Raw genomic sequence first — 17,661 nt, forward strand, 5'->3', positions numbered from 1 at the left:
GATATCTTTCTTCTTGTCAGTAATCTGGCTGCCGCATTTTGCACTAATTGTAAACGAGATAAGTTGTGATTGTTCAAAGACGAAAACAAAGCATTACAATAATCAAGGCGGGAGGATATAAAAGCATAAATAAGCTTCTCTGTATCATTAAAATTTTAAAACTGCCTCACCTTGGAAATATTTCTTAACTGATAAAAACAGGACTTGATCAGCTTCTTAACATGAAATTCAAAATTTAGATTAGAATCAAAATAAACACCCACATTTCTAACTACCTGCTTAATATTTGGAAAAAACCCATTTAGAGCAAGCTCAATCTGATTTTTCCTTAAGCTCTGACCAATTATCACAACTTCAGTTTTTTCTGTAATTAACTGCAGAAAATGTAAGGCCATCCAATTTTTATGTCAGTTAAGCAAGCTTGAAGGACATCCAGATTATTTAGATCTTAGAACTCAATGATAAGTATAACTGTAGGTCATCTGCATAACAATGAAAATGTATATTATGTTTTCTGATTACTGCACCTAATGGCAGCATGTAAATTGAGAACAAGATTGGTCCTAAAAGTGAACCCTGCGGAACTCCACATATAAGTTCAGAGCGTTGGGAACTGAACAGTTCGTAATGACAAAGTCCTTGCTGATCATTCCAGTTGCATTGACTTGAGAGAACACAAGGAGGATAAGAATAGGCTGTCCTAAGGTTAAATAGCTTCTTTTTTTTATAATCCTCCTTGATACTGTTACTATAACAAAAGAGTCCTTATTGAATGAGCAGAAAATCAACCAGATTCCCAGTCAGGACTCCAAAAGTGGCACGTCAACCCCAACCATGCTGTTAGCACCAAACCACCCTCTCTTCTTCTATCATTACCCCGCTGATATACAAACAATAGGCACCATAGTGTCAGGTAGACGATCTGCATATAAAACGGCTAAAGTAACAAGTCAAATCTTGTTACAGTGTATAACCACCACTTCTGCATTTGTTCACGTGTGTTGTCATAGTTTCTACAAGCAGAAACAGAGGATAGCGCGGATATCACATCATTGGCGACAATAACAAGGGACGAGCCATTATTTAAAATTGTTATTTCTCTGGATTTACAAACTACACAACTGCATGAAATATATCACACTGTGCAAGTGGTTTTTTGATTTTTTATTACAAAAATCTTACATATTGTGCCTTTAAAAGGGCAATTAAAAGTGTAAATTACTACCACGGACCCCTGAATAACCCCAAATTATTTCTGCAGCAATATTATGGAACTTGTTAAATATCACTGTAGTAATTTATGTCTGTATTATGTAGCATGTTGCCTGTTGCCTGTTAACTGGAACATTGACGCTGTGTCCCAATTCGCATACTATCCGTACAAAATAGTATTCGAAAAACAAATTAGTATGTCCCAAATCGTAGTATGTTGAAAAGAGTATTCCAAAGATTCCCGGATGGTCTACTATTTCCGGTCAGAATTCGAAGTGCAGATCGATGCGTACTCTCACGGCTGCTATTGCCCACAACCCATTGCGAGATGGACGAGGATTTGATTAGAACTACAAACGCGGATCATTTTTAAAAAAAACTACAAACATGCTCACTCAAAGGGGTTTGAGTGAGCAATTATCAGTATTTAACCTGACGAAAAGATATTCATTCAATATTATCCACCTGAAGCAGCATTGTGAACTTTTGTAATGATACGTTTAGCCATTAACTTTGCAAACACAATGAGTGGAGTCTCTGCATTAAAGACCCACGAATGGCAGATCAACGTGCTAGTACTACATTTCTCTCCGATACGGTAGGAAATTAAATTGAATGTGGAGGATTTGAACTGTGACGATGATTGACAGGGTAGTTTAAACGGTGACGGGATGCTAACTAAGCAACAGAGCAACAGAGTCCGTTATAGATGACGAAGTAATATGTCCCAAAGCTTGCATACTCTTCTGCTACACACTCAAAAGTATGAACTTTTTCTTCACAAAAAGAGTACATACTTTTAGGTCGTAGTATAAGTAGGCTAATTGGGATGCAGCATGAGTGATAATAGCTTTAAAAACATCCCAGTAAATACTGGATTAGATGTAAAAAGGGGAGATAATTATATTTTAAAGCATCCTTGTGAAAACAAACCTGGAAAGAGGCATGAGGTTTTAGGGAGAAACGAAAGATTCTTAGTGTATTCATGGGATAAATCATAAATATAAAATTGGGAGAGCAGATCACAAATATGAAGAATAGGTTGTCCTTTTATAAACTGTTAGAGCAAAATTAAAATGAAAAAAGAAAATGATCAGGAGGAAAAGAAAAGAGCTCTTGCCAGATATTCTTGTTATACCACAATAAAATGTTGTGTTGTTTTTTTACGTTATTCACTTCATTAAAGTGTTACGTTATTCTCTGGAAGCCTGAACATGAGAACATAAAGGAAATTTTACAGCTCATTCAGTCAAACCGACGGATAAGGATTATTTGTAGCGCAGCCTCGTGATTTGAAATTATTTGTTTCAGGCTTTTTGAGTGTAACCAAACCCAAAGGAAAACATAGGAAACAGAAATGCAAGTACAAAATGAAAACTAACAAATGCAAAACCAAACTGAACATAATCCTGACACCAAAGCAGTTCCACATGTATCAGTTTATTATTAGGCTACCGCTGTAAACTTTATTACATTTATGTTAACTGCCATTTTTAGACCTACACAAAAGTAGCCTATAACAGTGACTAAATATCAAGTTGCTTATTCATTTTGATGAACGATTATGAAAGAAAAGTAAACACTCAGTTATGATGTCATGTTGACTTGAAATCTTCTACAAAAAGACCATAGACTATACTGTTGTATCATTCAAAATGAAACAATATTCCATTAGAAACAGAATTCCTTCTTTGCTGTTTAATCAAACATTTTTTTGCAAAATGGCCAAAAATGAAAGACAAACAAGTTTAAAGGTGCTTAAAGGTGCAATTTCACTGTTTTCTAACTTCATTCAGACTTGAAATAGACCTAAACCCCCATCCCTTCAGCCACATGCCCTTTGTACAAAACCCTGCTCTCCAAGGAAATGTCGGTTAGCTAGTTGCTAGCCAATCCGATGCAGACATTGAATTGAAAACAACATTTATTAATTAAAGCAGTCCTGTATAACTGTAGATGAACTTTAGAGTGATTTTTGACCCACTTATAGGACGTAAGTACATTTTCGCATGTAATTTTAGTATTGCTGCTATTGTCTTTGAAATATGGTTAGACTCTACTGAATGATAAGCATTTATGGTAAACTAAAATATACGTCATTGTTATTTCGATTTTAACTTTTAAGTAATTGTATGTTTTTAAATAGTTACACATTTGATTACACACAAAGTTGCAATTTAGTAAGATTAAAATATATAAACTTTAAATTGAATATTAAATAACACACTATAATTAAAATTATAATAAAGTATTTCACATGTGCTTTCAAAATAAGTGTACTTCTTTAAAGCAAGACAAATATAATGATTTAAAATGTGCTTTAATTTTACATTAATTACAAAGGACTGCTGCTTATAAATAACGCCTTATATTACGCAACTTATATGGCTAGTTGTTAGTTCATTTTAGCTAATAGTATGATACCTTGTAAAGTGTTACTGTTAATGTTTACATTCTTTTTATATATATATATATATATATATATATATATAGAACTTTTAATTAGCGTATCATGTTTGAAATGTTTATGTTTGATAGTCTACGTTTATGATCTTAATGTCATTTTAGACATCTTAATTGTGAACTAATTATTGTGACACTTGTTTTTGTACTCTGTAGTACAAATGAGAGACTGTCACCGATCGTTAAAATGCAAATGAAGCAGTTCAGTGAACGACATTTGCAGTAATGAATAGTTGACTGCAGTCGTGTAGGTGTTTAGTATAGCCTATGTTGTCTGTAATGTGAGCTCTGTGGGCGATGTCACATGTGATAATGTTGAACTGTGTTAAATCAAGCCACAATATTTTCTCTCTTTAATTCACATCTGAACCTATCCACTTCCTGTATCGAAAGAACAATTACGTTAAATGTTTTTGTTAAACCCATCGAGTAAAAACCCTTGTGCATGTTTCACTCAAATATGTTAAACAATAAAATCACTGACATTTCTACAAGACTGTATTATTCTACTGTTCAAGGTGCTTAGGGAAGGAAAGGTAACCCACCTTTTCGATTTCCGTCGATATCTCCAGATTTAAATCGTTGCTTTAGTCTCAACCTTTATTTCCTCAGTTTCGCGTGTGCACGCTATTTTATTCCAAACACGCGAACAGTAGATACGAACTGCACTTCAGAAACGGAAACAATATGGCTAAATGTAGCGGTAACCGTTGAAGAAACACCACCATTTACACATCCAGAGGTGAACAGAAGATTAATTAATGGAGGAGAGCGACGAAACAACAATGGTTGTCCGTTATCGCGTCGTTCTCATTGAGATCTTGCTGTAGGAGGATGAATGAGCATCAGATAATGGGAGGTTGGGATCAGATCTCTCTCTCTCTCTCTCTCTCTCTCTCTCTCTCTCTCTCTCTCTCTCTCTCTCTCTCTCTGACTATAACGAGTTCGAAAATCTGTACTTTATGCATTTTATTTAAGAAGAAGTTGGGTGAAATATGTCCAGGTCATAGGCCTATTTCATCCCTTTTACCATATTTTATGCATGAAATGTGATGGTAATATTTGATATGCTACATATTGCCTTTTCTTTCTTCTTGGCTAGTTTATAAGTAAAATAAAATAACATTTCGGTATTTTACTGTCAATATTTTTGTGGAATGGTGTTTTTAACTGGCTATTGATTTTGTATGTTATTGTGTGATTGAAAAATAGGCTAAATGTCAACAAAGTCACATTTGCCAGGAACTCAATTGAATGATGACTACTTAGCAAACAAATAACTAGACATTCATTAGGGAAGAAATTATTTAATTATGTGAAATGAATTGTCTGGTACAACCGTTAATTATAACCTACAGTTAAATCTTCATTATGCATTATGTGTATATCTGACACCGCACCCTGGAATCCTGCCACTGTAAAGTAATGAACTATAAGCTAAATCATGTCTCATGTGAGAACAGCGAACAGTGTCCATCCTGTTGTTTTTCGTATTTCATTGACATTATCACACTGTTACATAACATGCTTGGGGAAGATTTCCTTCTTCATGATTTGCCTAATGTATGAATTGACCTTCCCTTGAGGCTACTTTAGCGCCCAGTGTTAAAAATAAGAAATACAATTCAATGAACAAACAGGGACAATAAAGTTATAAGGGTTTCCAAAAAAACAAAACAAAAAAACATGAGGGTGAGTGAATGATGTTAACATTTTAATTTTAACCTTTAAATATTTTTGTACAGTGGTGTGAAAGATACAGATTTGAAGATTGTTTGTTCAATGTGCTACAAATAAAGAAAATTATATTCTTTGTGTTCTTACATCTCCACATATAATCTAAATAATAACAGCAATAAAAACATTGCTGACCAAACATTGTGATTATGAAGTATATTGGTAGGAACGTTGAGACTTCTTTGTCTGACTGTTGACCTAGGCTACAATGTGTAAGAATGGGATGCTATACTATGGAATCAAATATCTCTTGAAGGCTGAATGCACATTCATTACATAATAATGTTCTCGCCTAGGAATCACATGAAAGAAATAATTTTATGAACATACATTTCTATAAACACACTTTAGTATGAGTGCTTATACCAGTGCCAGACACATAATATTTCTGCAGGGCATGTATCAGCAGACACTTCAACATTGTATTGCATAAACATACATAGGCCTATGTAATTACAATTCACATTTACATAGATATTACATTATATAAATTACAATTTATATTGTATGAAAAAGGCAGTTTCATATGGATATATCCGAGCTGTTTACTTAAAGGGTTTCCCTGTTTACTTTACTTAATTTCTTTCTTCTGCTGAAAACCAAAAATATATATTTTGAAGAATGTCGGTAACCAAACAGTTGATGGACCCCATTGACTTCCATGGTATATATATTTTTTCTATACGATGGAAGTCAATGGGGCCCCTAAACTGTTTGCTTGAGGGTGAGTAAATTATGCATAAATTATAATGAATTTTAATTTTTGGGTGAACTATCCCTTTACGTTACTTATATAACTATTCTGTTTATGAGTATATTCCATTAATAAGCGAACTAACGTTTTTTGTTTTTCTTTTTGCTATCAAGAACAATTTGTAGTTTACTTCAGCTACATTAGACTGACTTCTGTTTGAGCACATTAGGATTTTCTACACAGCTAGCCCAGCTGCAAGGCTTTTACATAAAGATGTTTCTTACCACACATGAAATATTCATTTGATTCCAAGGAAATAAAAGGCAGGAGCCTGACATTCCACTGAATATCAATAACGAGAGAATCAGAGATATAAGGAATAAACAAGAAATTATTACAGTGCCTCCCTTTGTTTCTGCATGGAGCCAGATGACCTGGAAGTAAAATATGACAGCAAACATCCCAGCCTACTCATTCAACCTGGCCTCAGGCACAGCCGCTCCTCTTCTGCTCTACTTCGTGGAGCTCTGGGGACATCTCCAGAACTTCAACATCAGAGGAGACAGCAATGATCCTACCTGCTTATCTACATACAGAGAAATTAAGCTTGATTCCTTGCCCTCACTAATGTTGGCACAGGCCACTATCATCTCTCTCTCTCTCTCTCTCTCTCTCTCTCTCTCTCTCTCTCTCTCTCTCTCTCTCTCTCTCTCTCTCTCTCTCTCTCTCTCTCTCTCACTTCCGGTGTGACTGTTGGGAGTGTTGGTGTGGAGACTGATTGCGGCTCTGAGAGCGTTTGTGAAAAGCCTTAATATTCTTAAGCCTATGTTTCTTTTCTTTTTGCTTTACCCCTCGTTATTGTTTTTTGACTTAAATTAAGGATAGTTCTCTTACGAGAGGTTCTCTCGTATTGCGTAAGTTCCTTACGCTACGGGAAAGTATTCTTTCTTCGAGATTTCTGAAAAACCCAAAATTATCCTTAATTTTGTAACATTGTCAACGCAGTGCGGCAGCCTGGCAGACCATAGCAGGCTATTCCAGCGTGCTATTGGCTGCTCTGCTGGCAACTGCAGCAGCCTATCGGTGAGCCCGCGTGACGTGGCGACCAATGAGGGCGCTTCGCGCCCACCTGGCTTCATTTGCCTACAGGTGGGGCGTGGCCACGTGTATATAAGCAGGGCTCACGGGCTGCATATTCGATTTTCTTTTCTTCAGCGAAGCCCTTCGCATCGCTGGATCTGGAACCCGCCGCCGTTGAACGTGCAGACGAGCAAGCAGAGGACAGCGCCTGAAGAAGCCGGCAGCATCGCGCCACCTTCAGCCATCCGTGCCTGCTCTGCTATCCGGCAGCATTATATCCTTTTATTGCTCAGTGTTGTCGCCGCTGCGTCACACTTTCACAAAAAGAGCCGAGCGTTTTTCTAAAAATGTCTCGTTCCACCTGCGGCTCGTGTCACGCGCAGCTCAGTTCCGGGGACCGCCATGTGATCTGCGCTCTCTGCCTGGGCCGTGATCACGCCGCCGCCGCACTTCTCGCCGGCGGATGCCCGGAGTGCGAAGAACTAACGATGTCGACCCTGCGGGCTCGACTCGATCAGTTCGAAGATGACATCCCTCCAGTCTCTGCTAAGCCGCGCAGGAAAAAGCGCCGCTCGCAGCGGACTCCGGAGTTGGCCGAGAGAAGCTCGCCGGAACCCTTCCCGCCCGCTTCACTCTCGCCTTCCCCGCCCCCACCCCAGGCCGCCATTTCTGTTGCCGCCTCTGGGGATGAGGCGGATGCGGCCGCGGAACGCGCCGACAGCTGCTCCATCATGGCTTCCGACAGCGAGGAATGGTCTTCCGCGACCTCTTCAGTCCGAGCCTCCGGACGCTCTCGAGCGGGTGAGGACGCCGAAATGTTGCGCCTTCTCACCCGGGCTGTCGAGCAGCTAGGCCTCGAATGGGCCCCGCCTAAGGTGGCAGCGCCGAATCGGCTCGACGGATGCTTCCTGAACAGTCGCCGCCGTGCGCCCACCGCCAGGACTGCACCCTTTCTGCCAGAGCTTCACGAGGAGCTCGCGAAGTCCTGGAACGCGCCATTCTCCGCGAGGGTCTCGTCTCAGGCTTCTTCGACGCTCTCACAAGTTGACGGCGCGGCTGAGAAAGGCTACAACGCTATCCCTCCGGTGGAAGAGGCGGTCGCAGCGCACCTTTGCCCGCCTTCTGGTTGGCGCTCAAAGGCTGCCCTCCCGTCTAAGGCCTGCAGAGTGACGTCATCGCTGATCGGCCACGCTTTCGCTGCCTCCGGTCAAGCTGCGTCTGCTCTGCACTCTATGGCCGTGCTGCAAATCCTCCAAGCCAATCTCCTCCGTGATCTGGACGAGAGGAGCTGTGACGCTGAGCTGATCACGGATTTGCGAAGCGCGACGGATCTCTCCCTCCGCACAACCAAGACCGCAGCACAGGCCCTCGGACGCTCTATGGCCTCCCTCACGGTAGCTGAGCGCCACCTCTGGCTCACGCTCGCGGACATGCGAGAAACAGAGCGCGCGGCCTTCTTAAACGCCCCGCTCTCTCCATCTGGGCTCTTCGGACCAGCGGTCAAGGGGATCGTCGACCGTTTCTCCGAAGTACAGAAGACGACGCAGGCCATGAACCTCTTCCTGCCTCGACGCCCAGGCGCCAGCGGTAGCTCCGTTGCTCGCCGTCCTCGCGACCAGCCAGCACCGAGCTCCGCGCAGCGCCCAGCGCGGCCCCCTTCGTCTCAGCGAAGACCGAGCGGCCGCCCCAGATCGCGCTCCTCCAGCCACGGTAAGCCGCCTCCCCCTCGGGGCCCCCGGCCTAGGATCGTGCTGAAGTCCGAGCCTCCAAAGCCCTCCTAGCCAGAGGCAAGAAACGACGGTTAAGTCCCGCTGCGGCCGGACCACCGTCAAAACTCTTTTTCCTGTCAGCCCCCACCTCTGTGGCTGCTGCAGAGGAATTTCACGCAGCCAACGAGCCGGCAAAAACGCCCTCTCGCCTGTCAACCACCGCCGTTTTTACGGCGAACCAGAGAAATCACAAAAGTTGCATTATTTCTGGTTGCACGGCTCACGCCGTATGTGTTTCAAATGCAGTAAATGTGCCCACTTTTCTGTGTTCACCCCTGCACATAAGCACTATAAACCCCGTGTCCCCCACTCACATAAAGCGGCCTCCGGCCGCTCGAGTGCTAGAGTTAGGTCACGTGTCCGCTTGTCTGCGTCCACGCCTAGCCACCACACGCGCTGTCACACAGCCACTCTTAACCGGTCATGTTCCACGCGTAAGAGTTGTGCCCGCTCAAACGCGCTCACACATTTTCGCGAACATTATGCCCCAGGCGCTACGCGCCGCGCCACACACCATTTGTTTTCCGCCCAAGGTGGCCGAAGCGATGAGTGTAGGGCCACACACAAGACATTCCCCGCTCAAAGCGGTAGAGACACAGTGTGTAAGGCGGCCAGCCACCGAAAGCGAGCGGCTGGCCCACAGCACAGAGAGCGCGCGCACCGCGCCCGCCCCTCTTATACGGGCCGTCAAACCCGCGAAACGCGGCGTTTCGAGCCCAGAGGCCGTTCTGTCCCGTTTGGCACACGCGAAAGCGTGGGAAGCCATTCCAGGTGTATCAGAATGGGTGCTGAGAACAGTGAAGCACGGCTACACTCTGCAGTTCGCTCGCCGCCCTCCGCGCTTCTGTGCGCGTATAGAGACGAGAGTGAGCGAAGAAGTAGCACATCTACTTCGAGCGGAGATAGCCACGCTGCTGTGCAAAGGGGCTATAGAACCGGTTCCCCATTCTATGAGCGAGTCAGGCTTTTACAGCCGATATTTTCTCGTGCCAAAAAGGGACGGGTCGCTCAGACCGATTCTGGATCTGAGGCGTCTGAACAAAGCTCTTTTGAGGAGATCGTTCAAGATGCTTACGACCAAGCAGATCCTCGCGCATATTCGCCCGAGAGACTGGCTAATTTCCCTAGATTTGAAAGACGCATATTTTCAAATCAAGATAACGCCGCGTCACAGGCCATTCTTACGATTCGCCTTCGACGGCCAGGCTTATCAATACACCGTCCTTCCGTTCGGCCTGTCACTAGCACCCCGTACATTTACGAAGTGCATGGACGCGGCCCTCGCTCCCCTGAGAAACCGGGGGATGCGAATATTGAACTACTTGGACGACTGGCTCATCCTGGCGCAGTCAGAGGCCGAGCTCCTCGCCCACAGGGCAATGCTGCTCAGCCATTTGGACAGCCTGGGGCTCACGGTCACTGGACCAAGAGCTCATTAGTGCCCACGCAATCAACCTCATTTCTGGGTTTGAATCTGGACACTGTGGCTATGTCTGCCCGCCTGTCACCACAACGCACACGCCAAGTTCGGCGCATGGCTGCGTACTTCCGGCCGGGCAAAATCGCACCTCTCAAGCTTTTTCAGAGGATGCTGGGACGTATGGCCTCAGCTGCAGCTGTGCTCCAGCTGGGCTTAATGCGCATGCGCCCGCTGCAACGCTGGTTAAACGCCCGAGTGCCTCACAGAGCCTGGGCTGCCGGAGGTTTCAGGATCAGAGTGACTCAGGGCTGTGTTGCAGCCCTAGAGCCCTGGTTAGTAGCCGACTGGTACCAGCGGGGAGTGACAATGGGAGCCATCTCACACCGCAAAGTCATCTCGACGGACGCCTCCACCTCGGGTTGGGGCGCCGTTTTCGAGGGCAGACCGGCCTCGGGCCTCTGGTCGAGCGGAGAAAAACTCCTACACATAAACTGTTTGGAGATGATAGCGGTAGAGAACGCGCTCAAGCAGTTTCTCCCGTTTATACGGGGACACCATGTGTTGGTCCGGTCGGACAATACCACGGTGGTGTCCTACGTGAACCGGCAGGGCGGTGTCAGGTCCAGGTGTCTGGGCAATCTGACGGAACGCCTGCTCGTGTGGGCACACAGCTCGCTGCGCTCGCTGAGAGCGGCGCACGTTCCGGGCCACCTCAACGTGGGCCCGGACAAGCTGTCCAGGGGCCTCATTCTCCCAGGAGAATGGTCCCTGCACCCCCAGACAGTCCAGCTGGTATGGCGCCTATTCGGCAGAGCGGAGCTCGACCTCTTTGCAACAAAAGAGAACGCCCGCTGCTCGACGTTCTTGTCCAAAAGCGAGGATGCGCTGTCCCAACTTTGGCCCAGCCTCCCGCTGTATGCTTTCCCGCCGATTTCCCTATTGACCCAGGTTATAGCGAAAATCAGGGAAACGCGCCGCCCGGTGCTCCTTATAGCGCCGCGCTGGGAGAACCAGATTTGGTACCCAGAGCTGGTGAAGCTGTCGCACTCACCCCCCTGGCCAGTTCCGCTGAGAGCAGACCTCCTCTCTCAAGCAGGAGGGTCAGTTTGGCATCCCCATCCAGAGCGATGGTCTCTGCATGTATGGGTGACCAACGGATACCCGTTGACCTGCCCGAAGGGGTTATGAACACGATCTCACACTCTAGAGCCCCCTCGACGAGGCGGTTATATAGTTCTAAGTGGTCGGTGTTCACTGAGTGGTGTGCTTCCAAGGGATTGGAACCGCAGCAATGTGGGGTCCAGCGGGTGCTCTCCTTCCTCCAGGAGCTCTTGGAACTGGGCAGGTCCCCTTCCACGCTCAAAGTGTATGTAGCGGCTATAACAGCGTTCGCCCAGACGACGCTAGGCAGCACGCTAGGAAGGAACGAGCTCATCATCCGTTTCCTCAGAGGAGCTAGACGGATGAATCCCCCGCGGCTCCCATCGGTTCCTATTTGGGATCTGGCCTTGGTCCTAGAGGCCATGAAGGCTCATCCCTTTGAACCGCTCGAGACTGTGGAACCAAGGTTCCTTTCGCTAAAAACCGCGTTCCTGATAGCTCTGGCTTCAGTGAAACGCGTGGGGGATCTACACGCGCTCTCAGTGAGCCCGACGTGTATGGAGTTCGGTCCTAATGACTCTAAGGTCATTCTCAGACCGAGGCATGGTTATGTCCCCAAAGCGATCGGCACTCCTTTCAGGGCGCAGATTATCTCCCTCTCGGCTCTGCCAGCATCCGACGAGGGGGACGGTGGCAATATCCTCTGCCCTGTCAGGGCATTGAGGGTTTATGTCACACGCTCCGCCGCCTTCAGGCGTTCTGAGCAGCTATTTGTTTCGTTCGGAGGGCGCGCTAAAGGTCTCGCCTCCTCGAAACAGACCCTGTCCAGGTGGATAGTGGACGCGATTGCAACTGCATATGCTTCCAAACACCTGCAGTGCCCGCTAGGTGTCAGAGCACACTCCACCAGAGGCATGGCCTCTTCGTGGGCTTGGGCCAGAGGGATTTCCATCCACGATATTTGCGTGGCGGCAGGCTGGGCCTCCCCGTCTACGTTCGTGAGATTTTACAATCTGGAAGTTCCTGCCTTACAGGCGAAAGTGTTATCAGTTCAATAAGGCTGTTGGTTCTGCCCGGTGATTCTGCGCAGACATAGCTCACATACTGGTAGTAAGTTCGGTACAAGGCTTATGTAAATTTGAAGGAGACCGGCGGTACCGTTCCCTCATTTACGAAAAGAGCTGTTGTGAGTTTGAAGGTGACCGGCGGTGCCGTTACCTCACTCATATGACAAGATATTGTGAATTTGAAGGCGACCGGCTTTGCCGTTCCCTCATTCATGAGACAAGGTGTGGTGAATTTGAAGGCGACCGGCAGGTGCCGTTCCCTCATTCATAAGGCAGGGTGTTGTAACCACCCGTTGTAACCACCCGTCAGTTCAAACGAAGTGTCCGTATATGTGGTGGCCCGTTTCCTTTACCGGCCACCCTGCCCGAGCAGTGTTATGGTCCCCAGTTTGGGATACATATGCTGTATGCGAGGCGCGCACGGCGTTGACAATATGTTCCCGTAGCGTAAGGAACTTACGCAATACGAGAGAACCTCTCGTAAGAGAACGATACTCGGTTACTTAACGTAACCTCGGTTCTCTCTAGAAGAGGGAACGAGTATTGCGTTCCTTGCCGTGCGCCCCGCGGGCTTTTACGCTTCAGAACTACGAAAACCGAATATGCAGCCCGTGAGCCCTGCTTATATACACGTGGCCACGCCCCACCTGTAGGCAAATGAAGCCAGGTGGGCGCGAAGCGCCCTCATTGGTCGCCACGTCACGCGGGCTCACCGATAGGCTGCTGCAGTTGCCAGCAGAGCAGCCAATAGCACGCTGGAATAGCCTGCTATGGTCTGCCAGGCTGCCGCACTGCGTTGACAATGTTACAAAATTAAGGATAATTTTGGGTTTTTCAGAAATCTCGAAGAAAGAATACTTTCCCGTAGCGTAAGGAACTTACGCAATACTCGTTCCCTCTTCTAGAGAGAACCGAGGTTACGTTAAGTAACCGAGTATCGTTTTTCATCGTGTGCCCGTGGAATTTTAGACGCCGGGATGGCGTCAATTCCCGGGCAAACGTCACCTAATCTATCACTCAGAAATGGGTGCAGGTGTGTACCAGAGTCCGGTGTGACAATAGAGGAATTACTTGTAATTGTTGGAGAAAAAGTAGGTTTTGAAAATATAGTTTCAGCTTCACGCATGAACAAAGCCGTTGTTATTTTTTTGAGTTCTGAAACGCTAATAAATCAGCTGACTGTGAGCGGAATATGGGTAAAGGAAATGTTTGTCCCGATTAATCCACTATCCGCTCCAGCAACAAAAATAACGATTTCGAATGTCCCACCTTTTATTAGTAATGATGCCATAACGAAAGAGTTGCTAAGATTCGGAAAAATAGCAAGTCCAGTGAGAATGATTCCTTTAGGCTGTAAAAACATCGCGCTGAAACACGTCACATCTTTTCGTCGCCAAGTTTTTATGTTTCTGACTTCGCCGGAGCGTACTTTGGAAGTTTCGTTCCGAGTTAATCAAGGAGAGAACTCGTACATGATTTACGCAAGCACTGAAAATCTGAAGTGCTTTGACTGTGGTGACCTAGGACACAAACGTTTTACATGCCCACATAAAGACGATCAGAGGCCATCTACATCGCGTGGAGATGTTAATAATGCGAAACAATATCAGCAGGACACAGAACAGAGAACGGAGACACAGGTGAAAGCAGCCTCAGAAGAGGTGAGTGATGTTCATTTAAATACTGGTGGTATAGAGCAGCTGGCTTGCGTTGCTGAGAATATAACTGATGTAAGTGATGACAGTGAAGGTCAGGGATGTGATGAAGAATTGTGCGAACTCAAAGAAATACCAGTAGGTGTTTCTGAGGAAAATATGACTGATGAGTTAGATGAAATGTCCCAATGTACTGATGTTAGTTTGAGAAATGAAGAACAGTGGTCCGATACATCTGATATGGCAAAAGTGGCTGAAAAGGACATGTATACTCTTGAACAGATCAATTCTTTTTTAGATGAAACAAAAGGAAAAACAGGTGTAGAGGTCAGTGACTTTTTCCCAGATCTTGAAAAGTTTATTGCCTCTGTTGTATGGGCAAGGAAAACATATAGCATTGAGGAACTTTCACAGCAAAAGAGGTTTCGGTTAAAAAAGCACATAACTGTTATTAGACAAGGAAAACAAACAGGGAAGGAACGTATAACGAGGGGAAAGGCAAAAGCAAAACTCAATAATAATGAGGACTGCTAAATCTTTTTTTCTCTGTACTTTTTCTTTCTTTCTCTCTCTCTTTCTCATGGAAGTTTTGCAGGTGGGATCTCTAAATGTTAATGGGATGAGAGATGGTAGAAAGAATAGGTTACTTTCAGAGATTATACGTTTGAAAGATATAGGTGTGGTTTTGTTACAAGAGACTCACAGTGATCAAAGTAATGAGGCTGAATGGGGCCTATGGTGGGAAGGAGAGAAAGTTCTTAGTCATGGGTCCAATTTGAGTGCTGGAGTAGCAGTACTTTTTTCCCCTATAGTTAAAGTGAAAATCTTGTCAAAAAATGAAGTTGTTCCAGGGAGATTGCTGATTGTGAGGGCAGAAATTAGTAATCTTATTTTTCTTTGTGTGAATATTTATGCTCCAAATATAGGTACAGAGAGAATACAATTGTTTAATAAATTAGAGTTTTTTTTAAGACAACAACATGAAGGAGATCTCATTATTTTAGGGGGAGATTTCAATTGTACATTGGATTTTACAAAGGACAGGAACGGTGAGGAACCTCATTTAAGGAGTGCATTGTGCTTAGCCAATGTGATTAAAAATCTTAACCTATCTGATGTATGGAGAGAGTATAATATGTTAACGCGTCAGTATACATGGGTGAAGATTAGTAATGAGACGATTTCTGCTGCACGGTTGGATAGACTTTATACGTCACGTAACATGAGGAATAGAGTTACAAATGCAACTATTTTTCCCACTTCAGTGTCTGATCATAAATTCGTTACTTTTGAGTGTACTTTATTAAAAAAAATGCATAAAAGTTATTATTGGCATTTTAATAATAAATTATTAGAAGATGTTTTTTTTTTGGACAATTTTAAGTCTTTTTGGGAGTCTTGGAAGAGTGAGAAGAATTGCTATGAAAATTGCATTCAATGGTGGGAAATAGGGAAGGTACAAATAAGAAATTTTTGTCAACAATATTTATCACATTCTTCATCTTGTATAAAAAAGTCTTTGGAATGTCTTGAAAAAGAAATTATTGGTATTGAGCAAAGTATGATTACAAATGACTCTGTAAACCTGAAAGATATGTGGACTGAAAAGAATAACCTGTTGAGCTCAATTTTGAATGAAAGAGTGAAGGGTGCTCTTGTAAGGAGTCGTTTTGCAACAACAAGAGATATGGACGCTCCTACTTCTTTTTTTTTCAATCTAGAGCGTAAAAAAGGACAAGAGAAATTGATGTACTGTTTAAAAGACTGTAATGGTCAAGATATTTCTGATCAAACAGAGATGCGAAAAATTGCTGTGAATTTCTATTCAAGTTTATACACCTCTGAGGAATCAGAAGAACAATGTAGAAAAGAACTGCTTTTTGACCTTCCGGTTTTAACCCCGAAGCATAACATTTTTTTAGAGACTGAACTCACCTATGAAGAAGTCAAGGCTGCTGTTATGGGGCTCTCTGTAGGTCGTGCACCCGGGATTGATGGACTGACTGCTGATTTCTATAAGGCTTTCTGGCATGTTATTGGTCATGATTACTTTGAAGTTCTGCAAAAAAGTGTCACTGAAAGAATTCTTCCAACGAGCTTTCAGCGTGCAGTGCTCACACTACTCCCTAAGAAGGGAGATCTAACACTCTTAAAGAACTGGAGGCCTGTGGCAGTTTTGTGTTCGGATTATAAAATCATTTCCAAATGTTTGGCCACAAGATTAAGTAATGTACTGCATGAAATCATACATGAAGATCAATCTTATTGCATAAAAGATAGATCTATTGTAGATAATCTGCATTTAGTGAGAGATTTGTATGACTATGCTTTTGATAATAAGATTGAAATGGGATTTTTATCATTAGACCAAGAGAAAGCATTCGATCGGGTGGATCACATTTTTCTCTTTGATGCTCTAAAGGCCTTTGGTTTTGGTGATAATTTTATTTCAATGATACGGTTATTGTACACCGAAGCCACATGTATGATAAAAAGGGCTGGAGGCCTAAGCATCCCTGTGAAAGTACAGAGGGGAATTAGACAGGGTTGTCCCCTTTCGGGCCAACTTTATAGCATAATTATAGAACCACTGTTATGTAAATTAAGGAAAGACTTAGCAGGTCTACAGATTAATTTTCAAAATTCCCAACAATCTGTCAAATTATCTGCATATGCAGATGATATAACAGTTTTAATTAGGGGAGATAGAGATGTTGATGTGGTAAAGCATGCTCTAGAATGTTATGGAAAGGCATCATCTGCCAAAGTTTACTGGTGTAAAAGTGATGCGGTGTGGTGTGGCCAAATTGTAAATAGTCCACCACTTCCTGGTGGTCTACAATGGGGAAGGGCAGGGTTTAAATATCTGGGAGTTTTTTTGGGGACAATTGAATATAGAAAGCAAAATTGGGAGGGCCTGTTGGAGAAAGTACGTGCACGGTTGTCTCATTGGAAATGGTTGCTGCCCCAGCTGTCCTACAGGGGAAGGGTGCTGATATGTAACAACCTTGTAGCCTCTTCCCTTTGGCACAAAATGATGATCCTTGAACCTCCAGAAGAACTTGTGAGACAAATTCAGAGATGTCTGGTGGAATTTTTCTGGTCGGGACAGCATTGGCTGAAGGCTCCATTGTTGTCTCTGCCCAGACAGGAAGGAGGACAAGGCCTAGTGGACATCAGATCCAGACTAAAGACTTTCAGGCTTCAAGTGGCTCAGAGACTCCTCTATGGGAAAGACGTGAGCTGGGCTGGGATAGCGTGCACCCTATTGAGGAAAGCAGGGAACATGGGACTGGATCGCCACTTGTTCCTGATGGACATAAATAAGTTGGATCTTGCAGGATTAACATCGTTTTACAGATCACTCCTAAAAGCATGGACACTTTTTAAGATTTCTCGGGAGTCAAGCAATGCACATAGTTTGTGGCAGAAAGAAGAACCATTGCTTTTTAACTCTGCATTG

General features: G+C 44.3%; 1 protein-coding gene across 1 annotated transcript in view; it reads right to left on the bottom strand.

The window, feature by feature from the left end:
- The window catches only part of gpr153 (G protein-coupled receptor 153), a 245,067-nt gene extending 240,550 nt beyond the window's left edge, over positions 1-4,517 (bottom strand). Inside the window, exon 1 of the mRNA XM_079826838.1 lies at positions 4,221-4,517. The gene's annotated coding sequence lies outside the window, so the exon portion shown is untranslated. The remainder of the gene's footprint in view (positions 1-4,220) is intronic.
- Positions 4,518-17,661: the final 13,144 nt, after the last annotated feature.

The sequence above is a fragment of the Gobio gobio genome (genome assembly GCF_949357685.1).
Source record: "Gobio gobio genome assembly, chromosome: 10".
NCBI classification, from domain to species: Eukaryota; Metazoa; Chordata; class Actinopteri; order Cypriniformes; family Gobionidae; genus Gobio; species Gobio gobio.